Source organism: Pinus tabuliformis, chromosome 3_2 (genome assembly GCF_031772625.1).
Source record: "Pinus tabuliformis cultivar Carrire ecotype Pingquan chromosome 3_2, CPIR1, whole genome shotgun sequence".
NCBI lineage: Eukaryota > Viridiplantae > Streptophyta > Pinopsida > Pinales > Pinaceae > Pinus > Pinus tabuliformis.
This window is the reverse complement of record NC_142302.1, coordinates 758,467,731-758,483,138: the sequence shown is the minus strand read 5'-3', so window position 1 is coordinate 758,483,138 and position 15,408 is coordinate 758,467,731. Positions and strand designations below refer to the sequence as shown.

General features: G+C 34.6%; 1 long non-coding RNA gene across 1 annotated transcript in view; it reads right to left on the bottom strand.

The window, feature by feature from the left end:
* Positions 1–3,731: 3,731 nt before the first annotated feature.
* LOC149182826 (uncharacterized) overlaps positions 3,732–15,408 on the bottom strand; it is a 112,089-nt gene continuing 100,412 nt past the window's right edge. Inside the window, exon 4 of the long non-coding RNA XR_016257160.1 lies at positions 3,732–4,545. This is a non-coding gene — a long non-coding RNA (uncharacterized LOC149182826). The remainder of the gene's footprint in view (positions 4,546–15,408) is intronic.

Below are 15,408 nucleotides of genomic sequence, written 5' to 3'. Positions count from 1 at the left end.
AATTCCCTCAAAACAAGTATGAATCGTTATCTACAAATTTTAAGTTGATTTGCTATCAATGTGACAAGGAAAGATATTTTAATTTTGATACATCATAAGAAACAAAAATTTTGGGTCACGTGAAAGCAAACCTTTTAGGTTATGAAAATTTGTTTTCTTTGTGTCACATCACATCACAAGTAAGTTTCCTTCCACACAATATGCCATGCCAGTGCAAAGTTCCTATCATCACAACAAAGGAAAAAGTTCATTAGAAATGTTTTCAAGGAACCTAGCCAAAACTTCTTTTCACATATTTCAAACATAAATCGATCTAGCAATTTGACCACAACCCAATTTTTCATGTGACAAACAAAACATGACAATGTAATGTGTTGAACATTACTAACATTAAAATATGATGAACATAACCTGACGTCACATTGTGACAAACATAACTTGACATCACGGTGTGTTAAACAAAACCAATGTTGCAATGTGATGAACATAACTCAATGTTGCAATGTGAAAAGCATAACTTGATGTTGCATTTAAACATAACCATTCAACATCATCACATTGTGATTCAATCCAACATATCCCAATGTCATAATGTGACAAACATTACCTAATGTTGTAATGTAACAAACATAACCTAACATTGTAATGTGTCATGCGTTACCCAACATCACAATGTGACAAACGTGCCCCAATGTTTGTGAAAAAATTTTCTCAATATTGCAATGTGACAAACATTACCTGACATTATAATGCATTGAATAGAGCTCCTGAGTTGATGTCACAATGTCAAGAACTTAACTTAGTGTCACAATGTAACAAACATAACCGAACATCTCAATGTGATAAACATAAGCCAATGTTACAATGCGATGACTATAGCCTAACATAATTATGTGCTAAACAAAACCCTATGTCCCCATGTGATGAACATAAACTGACATCAAAATTTGACTAGCATAACTTGGTGTTGCAATGTGTTAAACAAAAATTGACATTGTGATGCCATGAACATGTCCTGATAGCATAATTGAATATCATTGTTCATCATCATCACATTGTGATGAAACCCAACCATAGTAAACTATTGTCAACTATGTTAAACAATGTTTAACCATGTTCAAACATGGTCAACCATAATCAAGCATAGTCACACACAGTTAACCATGTTAAATCATAGTCACCCATGGTCAACATGGTCTTCCATAGTTTGCCATGGTATATTTTGGTCAACTATATTCAATCATAATGAACCATGGTCAACCACAAGCAACCATGGGCGATAATAGTTAACCATGGTAAGCTTGGTCACCATTGTCAAGTGTTGTCGACCATGGTCATTTATAGTCTTTCATGGGTAAGCATAGTCAACCTTCGTTAAACATGGTTAATTGTGGTCAACCACAATCAACCATTGTTTCTCCATGTTAAACCATAATCAACCTTACTTAAACATAGTCAACCATGGTCAACCACAGTCACCCATGATCAACATGGTCATCCATAGTAGACCATGGTCTACCTTGGTCGACTACACTCAATCATAGTTATTGATAGTCTCTCACTCAACCATATTCAACCATAGTCAGTTATGGTTAGCCATACATTCATCAAAATAAACTCTTGTCAGACACAACTTAACCATATTCAACTATCATTTACTAAACCCGGCCACACACATTGATCCTCAACTAACACAACTACATTTTAATCATTAAAATAGTTTATATACACTCACCCATGCTATTAATGTAATTTAATTAATTAAACCATGTGAATAGGGTGTTTGATCGTCAAGGTGAGTTGCACGTGTTTTGTTTTGGCGAGAGTTGATAAATAGAATTTCATAGAACATCTTCGTATCAATAATGTTATCTTCAATGAAGCCATGAGTGAAAGAAAGAAAATGTGGATGAGACAAAAGTACACATAGATGAAAAAATGGAATATCTACCTCAATGCTAGTCCCACAAATAGCAAGGAGCTAAAGAGTTTTGTTATGGAGAATTTTTGTAAACATATATGGGGAAAAGAGATGTGAAAAGGGTGTTCAATCGTAAAGGTGAGTTGCACATGTGTTTTGTTTTGACAGGAGTTGAGAAATGGAATTTTGTAGAGCATCTCCGTATCAATAATGTTATCTTCAATGAAGGCATGTCATTGAGTGAAAGAAAGAAAACATGGATGAAACAAAACTACGCATAGGTGCAAAAATGGAATATCTATCTCAGTGCTAGTCCCACAAATAGCAAGGAGCTAAATAATTTTGTTATGGAGAAGTTCTATAAACATATATGGGGAAAAGAGTTGGGTAGAAAGAAGTACTATGTTTAGGAATTCAACCCCACTTGTGATCTCTAGCAAAAAGAGTACATTGGAGCTAGCATTTCATGGAAGGAAAAGGTTCTTATTGCTCAATTAAGAACTAACTCACAACAACGTCAGTGTGAAACAAGACAGTGGAAAAGGCATAAAGAAGCTTGGGAAGAACGAGTGTGTACCTTTTGCACGTCTGGGGCAGTGGAATAAGAAAAACATCTCATTTTGGAATGTGATGCTTTCAAAGACATTAGGGACAATTATGGGAATATGTTAGCATAGATTCCTTGGCATTGTATTTTCAACGAGGGGACTGTTAGAAGGTTGGGTCAACTCATCATCAATTTGAATAAGAAAATGATTGAATTGTGAAAGGTGAAAAGTAGGGAGACTAGTGGTCCCATAGACTATTTTTAGCCTCGTGGGTGTTAAAATATATTCCATTTCAATAATGCTTGCTTACTTGCCATGGAAGCATGTGGAAGTGAAAATGACGCTTATAAATCAATTGTATGACAAGTTTCCTACACCAACCCCATTACAATTTCTCTTTGGGTTTTAGGTGGCATATAAATCAATTGTATGGCAAATTTCCTACTCCAACCCCATTACAATTTCTCTTTGGTTTTTTTAATGAGTTATCTTAAGTGGTTAGATCCTTCAAATTTCCGTGAAGATGAAAGATGTCTCAAATTCCATATATCTTATTGGCGTTGTCTATAGAGGCCACAATTTTGTCAAAATGATGAATTTCTTGCTGGAATTTGGCATAAAAAAAATTCTATAAACCAACTATGAAAATGTTCAAATCGTTTTTTGATTGTGGAAATCGATTCAGCACCATCAAGAACCTTGACACTTAAAATCTTGAAGCTTGATAGCTCTAACCCGGATTTTGAAAATTTCTATTAGATTTTCTCAAAATCATGCTGGTATAGATTTTCAAAAAAATTTACCAGATTTTTTCAAAATCATGTTAAAATTTCCATTTGTTTAGCAAAATTGCAGCATGTTTTGACAATGCGTTATCGCTTATCTTAATGCATGAGGGTTTCGAGAGACACTCTTACCTTTAGAAAAGCACTCATGGCAAATTCCTTTAATTTCCTTTTGCTTTCTCTTTCCATGATTTTTTCCACTTTAATTTAAGAAAAAAAATGACCCACATTTGAATAATTTTATATTAAAACTTTGAAAAAACAAGGTGTATACTATCCACCACAACGAGGGGAAAAATATATTTACGTTATTTCAAAGTGTACGCAATTCATTAGTGCTTTCCTTCGGTGGCATTGTCCTTTCCCATGTTCACAGATTAGGACAACGAATTTGCTTGCTTGAAACCCAAAAGTACATTCATCACAATAATATTGTAAGAGAAAATAATTATTTAAAATTAAAATAATAATGTAGCCATCCTCTCAAAACGTGGAAACGTGGAAGGACTAACAATATTACAAGAACAGAGTCATCTATGCTTCCATAATTATCTGACTCTGTTGCTGATAACTTCTACATTTATCAGGACCTTCCAATGAGTTTTGTGGAAAAACTGGCGACATTAGATTCAAAGGATCCGCCAGTACCCCCTTGTTGCCAACTAAGCCATAAGGCCCGCAGGCTCTAGACAGTATGAAATTCTGATTAGATCGGTCCAGTTTCCAGTCCGTTCTTCAGTTTCTCACATTGTTCTGTCCTGGTGGCGGAGCGACCCTGTAGACATTGTCGCTGGCATCGCTGTCAAGTCTCAGGCACCTGTACTCATTCTCTTTGTAGGAAGGATCCATTGGCAATGATCGTTTCAATTTAGCGCAAGCAGAAGAAGTTAAATTGCTGATCATCCCATTGAATAAAACATGCAAATACAGGGCCGTACAGACAGCCTCGGAGCCGAGGGATGAAGAAATATGCCCTGCAATAATGTTGTTGCAGCGTCAACCATCCGAAACATTTCACCCTCAAAGACGCCTCTAAAGAAGGAGCATGGTCAGCGCGCAGTGGTGGAAGACAATGATAACTGTTCGATCGAACAGCGGCGGAAATAATGGCGGCTGTTTGTTGAACCAACGGTGGAAAACAAAAAAGCAGACGAAGTCGGTGCTAAACACTTTCAAAATAGAACACCTTCGGTGTAATTAGATACCATTCGATTCAAAATTTTCTTATACTCGTTCATATTTTGCATTCACTACTCTCTTATCCTGCTATTCGTAGAAACATCTAATCAACCTGCAAATACCATCATGGACGAAGAAATTTAAGGGCTAATAAGCAAATTGACCTCCAAAATCTCGATTTTAGAGTTCGACTCATACGAAGCCCTTTCATATGGTTCCAGAAGGGTTTGGGAAGAAATTAACTACTAAATTGGAGACATTATGAGTGATATCAAACAAGTCTGGGATAAACATGAATATTTGAGTAAATTTGGCAAAGCAGATCATTTTTCTATCCAACGTTAAATCTGATCCCGCCTAAGTTCAGCTTTCAAAAATAAAAATAAAAACAAAAGCATGAATAACTAAGAGATTATGACAATGCTTTGGACCTCATGGAAAGGCAGGCCAGTAAGGATATCTATACTGATTCATCTAACCATTGAAGCCCTAATTCTAACTTCTCTCCCTCATTATGCCACCTGGAAAATTTTTGGTTAAAGATAGTGTCTCTTCGTTAATTGCTCTTCTCTAAAATGAAAGAGTCATAGTAAATAGGCCAGAAATAGGCCGCAGAAGTAGGTTGCAAAATGCTCTCTAACTTCTTTTTTTCAAAATGTCTAAATGGGATAGCTGGTTGCTTGTACCATTTTGTAATTTGTTATAAGATCTTTTGTTGATATTAAACTCTTTCATATCTAGCCATGCCTTCCTATCCGTGGCCTGTGGGTAAGATCAACAAACTTGTAAAAGCCTTGGTAGCAAAACATGCCATTTCAGCCAGAGATATATCATTATAACTCAACATTAGAGAATAAGTCATTGAAATTTGGGCTTATCTGAGGGAATATCATTCTTATGCATTTTGGGCTGAATGACCTCCGAGGCTTTCCAAATGCTCTGAAGTCCAAAGTGTTTTTGATTTCCACATCAGTTGGGTTCTGATAAAAAGATGTTTTCAGTTAAGATTTCTCCAAGAGCTATTCCCCGGGGGAGGTCCTATAGTTATGAGAGAAGATGCGTTGTAACCAATAAGAGATTGGCACAGCAGGAGTACCTTCATGGGATTTCTTATGTGTCCCTGTTGTACGAACAACTTGTTCTTTTGCAATATAAACTGTCTCAGTTACTCTACATATCTTTGGTCATTATATGATTTTAATGCATGTTCCTTTCAACTGGTTCACTTTTTTCCTCTAGTTTATGGATATGTACTTTTCCTTATTGTACCCTGTTACATATCTATACTCTATTTCTTTTCAACATACAATAAGATAAAATTTGTAGTTCAAGATATTGAATTCAATCATAGTTAAGTGTAGAAAAATCCATGGATGTAGGTATATGTAGATAAACTTGTTACTTCCTTTTAAGGGTTACTAAACTGGGCAACCTTTCTGCAAACATTACCTGGTTCAAATGGACACCAGACATATGTGCTAGAGGCGAGCTCTCAATAAATTATGAAAAGCCATTAAAATGAAAATCAAGAACAAAATACGCTCCACTGAAATCCCAGGAATCATAGAACTTGAATGTATCTCTAAAAATGGGTACATCTAAAACTTAGATGGTGTTCAGGCTCTTGCTGTGACTGCAAAATAATTTGCAAGATGAAAAATATGTTCCCCTGGCAACAAAATCCATGCACTAAAAACCATATTAATATCTACCCCTCAGATCAGTGGAGAATGTCTCCAGGAAAGGTATAACAGTCATAATATGCATGGAAATGTTATTAAATGTAACATTAAAGGAGCTATGAATCACTGATCAGAAATCAAAATTGACCAATAAACATAATAAGCCAAGAATTTAAAGGAGAAATAACCAGGAATTACCTAAATTCAAAGTAGTTTTAAGATAATTCCTATCACAAACTTGATAAATGTAATTACAAACACCGAGTATACCTGTAACGTTTGAAGACAATTTTCACTGCTCCAAAAATGGCTGACATAACCCTCTTCTCGTCGAATGAGGGTAGCAAGAGGATCGATTCACCAATAAAACCTCAGAGAGAGGATTTATTCCATAAATCCTTCCCTCATTTAGGATATGCAGGCGAAATAATTCCTATTCAAAGGTTATAAATTCAATTACAAACACCGAGTATACCTGTAACGTTTGAAGACAATTTTCACTGCTCCAAAAATGGTTGACATAACCCTCTTCTCGTCGAATGAGGGTAGCAAGAGGATGGATTCACCAATAAAACCTCAGAGAGAGGATTTATTCCATAAATCCTTCCCTGATTTAGGATATGCAGGCGAAATAATTCCTATTCAAAGGTTATAAATGTAATTACAAACACCGAGTATACCTGTAACGTTTGAAGACAATTTTCACTGCTCCAAAAATGGCTGACATAACCCTCTTCTCGTCGAATGAGGGTAGCAAGAGGATCGATTCACCAATAAAACCTCAGAGAGAGAATTTATTCCATAAATCCTTCCCTGATTTAGGATATGCAGGCGAAATAATTCCTATTCAAAGGTTATAAATTCAATTACAAACACCAGTTTTGAAAATTTAGAGTGCTCCAAAAGTGTCTGAGATTGAGTGAGCTATACTCCATCGTTCGTGGGGAGGAAGTATGTGAATGAAAGAAGTTAAGTCATATTTTCTCCCTGTCTTGTTAGCGTTCCAACTGTGCCTTGGATTGTGACAGTTTGTCAGGGAGCCTAGCAAGTCTAGCAGGACAACGTGCCTGAAACCAAGGTAAAGTTGAAAAGCCAGCCAAGACACTAAAAAAACTTGAGCTTGACTTGTTCCAATGACATATTTCCTCCCCCACAAACTGTGAAATATAGCCAAATCAATCTGATAAATCTTCATCACAATGAGTTTGTTAAATCGTTTCCTACTGCTCTTCTTAGCCCTTCAACATTACTCCATCCTCTCTCTTTCACTGGAAGGCACGCATTAAAGCCTGACCATGTACCCAGCCAATCACATCCACAGAAAAAGAAAATGCTCTTCTATCTTCTACTTTAGGTTTGAAGAGAAATTATATAATGGAAAGAATTTTAACATACATCTACTCTAGGTTTGAAGATAAATTATATAATGGAAAGAATTTTAACATACATATGATTAGGTTTCTTTAATCATTTAGGAATTTTTTAAATATATGAAAGGAATGTTGTGAAATATTATAACTATTTTCTTTTTTTTGTTGGGGCGAAAGTATATATTCACATTGTAACTCTCAGAACCAACCAGTTTATATTATCTTAAGATTTTATTCCATCCCTGTGAAATTTAAGTCAATTTTAGCCATTTTAGATTGTTATAATTATTAAGTGTTTTATAATACTCTTAATAAATTAGTCATATTGAAACGTTACATAATAGCCGGTATCTGTAGCTTAGTTTTAATATAATTAAATTAAAGTAAAAAATATAAAGATTTGGCAAAAAAGAAGCTCAGTACATGCAGAAACATGAAACCAAAACCAGAAGAAAAAAAGGTAAAATTGGAAAACAAGAAATTATATTTAATTATACAGAGTCTAAATCTACAATGATATCCTATATTTTTTTTAAGATTAGAAATAACTATTTAGGAATATTATTTTATAACTTTAAAAAACACCTTTTGGAAGTCATGGTCAATTAAAAAAATATGTCATTTGATGACAAAAAATAAGCCATGAAAGGCAATTTCACTATCAAATTTTACCCTTCATAGAGATATTAATTTGATTTATGACAATTTCACTATCGAATTCTACCCTTCACGGAGATATTAATTGGACTAATGGAAGGGACAATATCTATCCGCCATGTAGAGCTTTTTCTCATAAAGTTAAATAATTTTACATTCAATTTGAACACTTTTTGAATGAATGGTTATGGAACAGGCTATGCAATTTGTAAATTTTAAAGATTTTGATAACAAATTGTTAATTATCTTCCCTTTATACAAATTTTGGTTTTTTTCATAAAATTTAAATAGTTTGTTCAAAGTTGGACTACCCTAAAGTGTTTTGTTGAGCTGAGAGGCTCATTCTATAGCCCAATATGATGTGTAACATTGGTCATCAAAATTGAATTGAAATTTTGCTCACGCCCACCAAAATAAAAATTATGAAAAAGACTAAAACTAAAATAAAAAATAAATAACTATACAAAACATTTAAATAACGTAGGCTCATAAAAAAATTACACGTGAAGAAATTGGATCCCTCTCAACTCATGTTAGATGGATCTATGCTGGTTTATTATTATCTTAAGGCTTTATTATCCCTCTCAACTCATGTTAAATGGATCTATGTTGGTTTATTATTATCTTAAGGCTTTATATTTCTATCATTGGACATAGATGAAGTAGTTCATAAATAAATTTTAATGTCATTGTCTATTTCTATTTATGTTATGTTTTACACATGGTTTGCCTGCAACATTTATTTTAATATCAATTTAATTCTTCTAATTTTGGGATTGTGATTATTGTCCAACATACTCATCATTTTTTCATATGTATTTATTTATTTTAACAGCTTTGATGAATTGAAAAGTTTAATATACTAATAAAAAATATTATTTCTTTTGCAATTCTTTAGATGTCCATGATTTTTACCTAGACTCACAAAATTTTACTAGACTAATTCTCTACTCACATACACACATTATTAATGTTTAATTAATAAATTTAAATTTTATTTAAAAAAAAATTCATTTCATAATGTTAAACTTTGAATAAATTTTAATTTTTTGAGTAGAGAGGTTCATTCTACAGTCCGATATGGGGGAGATATGTAATTTGGTCACTCTTAAAAAAAAAAAAAATTAATTCTAAATAGGTAAGCAATGTTAAAATAAAAAATAACTTATTTTTTAAATAGAGTACAAGCAATGTTAACTAATTCATGTGAATATCAACTCCTTAAAATAAAAATAACTTATTTTCTAAATAGGAAAGCAATAATAAAATAAAAAATAACTTAGACAAGCAATGCTAACTAATTCATGTGGATATCAACTTCATATATGTCTATGTATATGAAATTTTTTTAAAAGAAAATACTTTAAATTTGTATATAATAAAATATTCAACTTGGTTTATACATAAAATTATATTAATAACAAAAAATTGGATACACATGTTACACAATATTTTAATGTCAATTATGTATATTATATATTGTTTAATTTTTTTTATTATTATTATTTTTAAGCTATTGAAAAAAAAAGTTTTTATGGTTAAAAAATTTAAAATGGTCTAAGTATTTTACAATTCGGTCATTTTTTAGATATATGTTTTTTTATCTAAATCCAACAAAGATTTGTTGGACTTACAAATTTAAGTTGTACTCTATATAGCATTTAAAAATACAATTTAAACAATGAAAAATTAAACATTGTATTTTGCACTCTAAAAAATGTTTGCATCTGAACAAATTTGATCCTTCTGGGTTTATGTTAGATCCAAAGTTAGATGGATTTAAGCTGGTTTTAGTTAAAAGAAAACTAATAACAAATGACAAGAAAACTAAATATGTTTTATCATAAGTATAATAATATCATATCAAATAAAAAAACAATATAAATAAAAAACTAATATAAATCAAGAAACCAACTTATTACCATATTTTGAAAAAAAACAAAACAAAAATTATATATCAAATTAAATAGTTAACACTCTCTACATTAAAATATACACTCTAAAATCCACTTTAAAACTCTATATTTTAAATTACATACAAAGTATTACATTATATTACATGTAATATTTAATACTTAATTTAATTCTTTTTATATTTCAAATACCCTCCAACTTATGATGTAATCAAATATTTGTTAATAAACCATGTATCTTAAAAGGAAAAAAAATTAAAATAATCTAAACTAAATTTTAATTATATCATTTTTCAAATTTTTAAATATCAAATTAAATGTACAATTTAAATGATTTTGTAAAACAATGTTCATTCTATAGAGAATTAATGCATTTCACCAATTTAAAAAATATTTAAATAATTCAAATCTAATTCAAAATTATGAAAGATGTTATTCTATTATGTTTGGTATAAGCCACCGACAGTTAATCAATTGTTAGTTTACAATTACCAAACTTGTTGGTTTACACAAACAAAAATCGCAGCAAGGACATTGTCAATATCGCCAAAAGTGCGAGCCTAGTTATTTTAGGGTGGGAGGGGTAGAGCTTGAGTAATGTTTTATATATTATTATTTTACAAATTATTTGTGTTTCTGGTACATAGTAATTAATATATAATGTTATTTTTCAAATTATTTATATTTATTGTATCTAGTAATTAGTGATATAGTATATAGCAATTAATGATAGAGTACACAAAAGTTTAATTCTTGTCATCATTACACAATAAGAGGGGAGACATTTCAACCAATAATTTTTAAACTTGAAACTAGAGCTTGAATTATCGGATGTTTAATAGGGACGAACTGGTGAGGAATCGCGACGGCTAGGGTTCTTCAGCAAAGAGGAGGTCGATACGTATGGAGAGTGGCAGGGGAGGGAGCTCGGCTCCCTCCTACAAAGATGCAGTAGCCAACGGCAGCAAGGGACCCACAGAAAACAGTAAAAGCGATATGAACTACAGATCCAGAGACCATGAAAAGGAAACAGATGGGACCAGAACAAAAGAAAACAACAGCACAAAGGACAAAGAGGAAGAAGACAAAAATCTAGGTTCAAGAGACAAAAAACTAAAAGGACCCTGCAAACCAAAAGCAGAAATCACTCCCAGAGTAATATTAAATGACCCTGCTCTGCAGGAGCACAGGGAACATATGGGAACCTACGCCATAATCTGTAAATTCATGGGACTATGGCCCACTGAAAAGGCTTTACAGACTTGGATCAAGTATCATTGGAAGCCCAAAGGAAGCATTGGCCTACATCTGGGGTCAAAAGGATTCTTCACAGTAGTATTCTCCAACATCGAAGACAAAGACAGAATATTCGAAGGAGGACCCTATTTTTTTGCTGCAGCAGGCCTCTATATGAGACCATGGAAAATGAATTTCGTCCCAGAGAGGGAGACTTTCTCCTCGGTTCCTGTGTGGGTAAGGCTCTACTCTCTACCTCCAGAATACTAGCAAACTGAATCGTTGACTGCCATCGGTAATAAACTAGGGCACTATATCAAAGCTTCTGAAGCCATAAGAAGGAGAAAATATACCTCCTTTGCCAGAATCTGTGTGGAAATGGATCTATTAGGAGCTCTTTTGGATGAAGTTATCTTGGAAGTGATGGATGAGGAATGGGTGCAGGCGGTTGACTATGAGCATATACCCTTCAGATGCCGAAAATGCCACGAACATGGGCATTTGTTAAGAGACTGCCCCCTCAGCAAAGAAGAAAACAAAGAAAAACTCAATACAATGAAGAATACCGAAAACTTTCAGAAAGTGGCCAATAAAGGAAGGGGAGGAAAAAAAGGAACTAAACAACAACACACTGAGGGGCAAAGAGGCAACCAGAATAAGTTTAAAGTGCTAGAAGAAACTGAAGAGACCACAAGAGAAAGTCAAGATCCGGAGGAAGATGCTACAGAAAAAGAAAAGAAAGAGGACTTAAATCTCTCTCCGGGCATGGACTCTCTTACAGAAACAATGAGAAATGAATCGGAAATGGAAATGGACCAGGAAATGATGCAAAGTGAAATAGATCTGGAAGAGCACGAACTACAAGAAATCCTCGACAAGGAAAACTTGGATCTGGAAGGTTTCCTGTTACAGGGAAACAAAGGAGGAATAGATTCTCTGCCCCAAGATGAATGCAACAGAATACAACAACTGTTTTTATGGAAAACGCAGGATCAAGGACAGGAGAAAGGTAAGAACAGCCACAAACAGGAGCTCAGAGGGGTGAAAACAATGAAACTAAATCCAGGACTAGCCACCAGAAATCCAGGGAGGAAGAGAGGCAGAAAAAAGCAAAATGAGCTCCTGATGGAGTGCGGAAAGCTAATGATAGACTCAGGTAAGATGAAAGATCTAACCAGCTACTCCTTTACAAATCTTTAATTATGAAGTTCATCTCTTGGAATATCAGAGGTCTAGGAAGTAAAAGAAAACAGAGAATGCTAAGTAACAGAATGAAACTAGCAATGCCGGACATTATCTTCATTCAAGAAACAAAATGCTCCATTCAGAAAATAAAACAAATCCATAGCAAATGGCTCAGTAAATTTGAGTTTCTAGAGGTTAAAGCAGAAAACACAGCGGGGGGTATACTTACTCTCTGGAACCCCCAATCAGTCAGTATTATAGATGCGGAGGCAATGAGAAATTACCTATCAGCTATCATTCAGCCAATGGGAATGTCTGATACCTTCCTAGTTATGAATGTCTATGGTCCCTAGAGAATAGATGAGAAGCTTAGATTACTGAACTCACTGATAGATCTCAGAAGCAGACATAAAGAAATCCCTTGGATCATTGGAGGAGACTTTAATATGATAAAATCTCTTACAGAAAAAAAAGGAGGCACCATAATCCTCAGTAGGGATTCATTAGGGTTCAATTCTTTCATTGATGATATGAAGATGGTTGACTCCGAAACTCAAAATGGGCTTTTCACCTGGAATAACAAAAGAGGAGGTGACGCTCAGGTTGCCTCTAAGTTAGACAGATTTTTGATCTCTGAAAAGTTAATGCTCACAGATTCTGAAATATCTGCAAGTGTTCTTCCATTTGGAGGCTCTGATCACTGGCCGATCCAATTGGAAATCAAAGGAATTGATGCTCCCAAGAACAGACCCTTCAGATTCGAAAATATCTGGCTCTCCCACCCTGACTTCATCAGCAATATTGAAGAATGGTGGTCTGAAGATCTTCAGATTCAAGGCTCCAAAATGTTCCTCCTGCACAAAATACTAAAGTACATAAAAAACAAACTAAAATATTGGAACAAGAAGGATTTTGGTAGCATTTTTGCAAACAAGAAATCAGTAGAGATCAAAATGCAGGTCCTAAACCAAGCAATGATAGTAGAAGGTTTTGAGAAATCCAAGAATGAGCAAGCTGAAAAACTCAACCAGGAGTGGGAGAATTTATGCAAATAGGAGGAAATTTTCTGGAGACAAAAGTCCAGAGTTCAATGGCTCAAAGAAGTGATGAAGAATGAGATTAACTCACACAAATTACAGAAAAACACATATAAAAATCAGAGACACAATATTGACGGAAAAAGGCTGAAGCCTCATGTATTCTCTCTCACTCTCATTCTTACACCAAAATAATTGAATATAATGTTACAAATAAATAGATGAGAGATAGTGTTCTTAAGATAGTGCGTGCTATCTTAGACACCTTTGGTTGAGATAATTTCTCCTTTGGTTGAGATAATTTCTCACCAGACACACCAATATAGGAGTTACCTAAACTAACTCCTATCTTAGAGGAACAACCCAAGAGTTAGGCACAAATTCCTAACTTGGAATATTTAATTAATTAATTTATTTTTGGATTTATTATTGTTTTATGAGAGAGTCTAACATTCCCCCCCTCAATGATAAATCCAAAAACGAGAACCATCTTCCAAGTTCTCATGTTGATCCTCAAAAACATTGCCTGAAAAAACCGCCAAAAACTGGATGCTGGAAAAAAACTAAAATCTGAAGAGAACATGAATCAGCTGCATGCTTGATTCATCTCTGAAGGACGCTTGACAACTCCATCATGTGCCAAGCCGCAAAAGGATCCAACTGTCCTTTGCTTGAAAACAGCATCCGGTGTCCACTGACATAATTTGATGATGATTGCCCACTGGCTGAAGATGTCGAAAAACAACTCAATGTTGCTTTTGCTATGATGAAAGCTGCTCACTGCTGCTTTGGCTGTCGATCTCCCACGGGCGAATTTGCTGATTCTCACTGCTGATGACAAATGCCCACTGGCTGATGAAGATGCCCACTGGCTCATGAAGATGCCCACTGGCTGCTTCACTGATGTTGTCGAGACTTTCAGTCTGACAACCACTTGTCAATTTCATTGACATTTTCCCCCCTTTGTCAGCTGAAAGGAGAGACAATCTTCTCCAAAATATATTTGAACTCCCCCCCTTCAGGTGTAGGAGAGTTTCACTGTTGTACTCCCTCATTCAACTGCATGAGAGTACCATCATCTGTTCACTGCTGGCTGCACTATGTATGATTGTAGTCGGTTGTAGAACTGAGACAACCGTTTGACTGTGGATGACCATTCCCAAGGATCAATCCAGTCATAATGTATCTTCAATCTGCCTGATTTTTGGTGGTTGCGACATTTTGCTGAGGAATGATTGGGCTTGCCACAATGGCAACACGGATGGAGATCAAAACATTGATCTTCCATATGACCGGCTCTTTGACAATGAGAGCATTTCGGTTGAACATGAACTTCAGGTTGCATGCAATTTCGTTTGTCTACAACTTTCTCAGAACCTGCTGAGGTGAGTGGTTCAAGAAATCCTGCACTCACAAACTTAATTGGCTTGGAATAATCTGGGATTTGTAAGTTGGTGTCATCAGGGACATATCCTAAGCCTCGTCGATTCTTGTTATTTTGAATCTCTTCCCAGGGCTTGATGATGGGTTTGGAAGAAATTTGCTCATGAACAACTTCGACACTTGAAGTTGTTGGGATGAATGACTTATCATCTGGATGGTTCAAAGACTTGAAAGTATCACTCTTTTCTTACAATTCATTCCTTTGAAGTTGGGACTCAAGCTGAAGAAACTCAATGGTTTCATGTGTTTGCTGTAGATGCCGTGAAATATCAGCAAGAGTTTCTTTGCTGACGTGCACTATGTCTTCATCACTGGAGACGATCAAACTGTGAAGAATGTTCAACAACTGAATATGCTGCGCCATCTGAACTTGCTCACTTGAAGTCAGGCTCTCTTGTCGAAGATGTCGTGCTTTGAACTGTTGCACTTGATTTTGTTACTTGGATGACAGG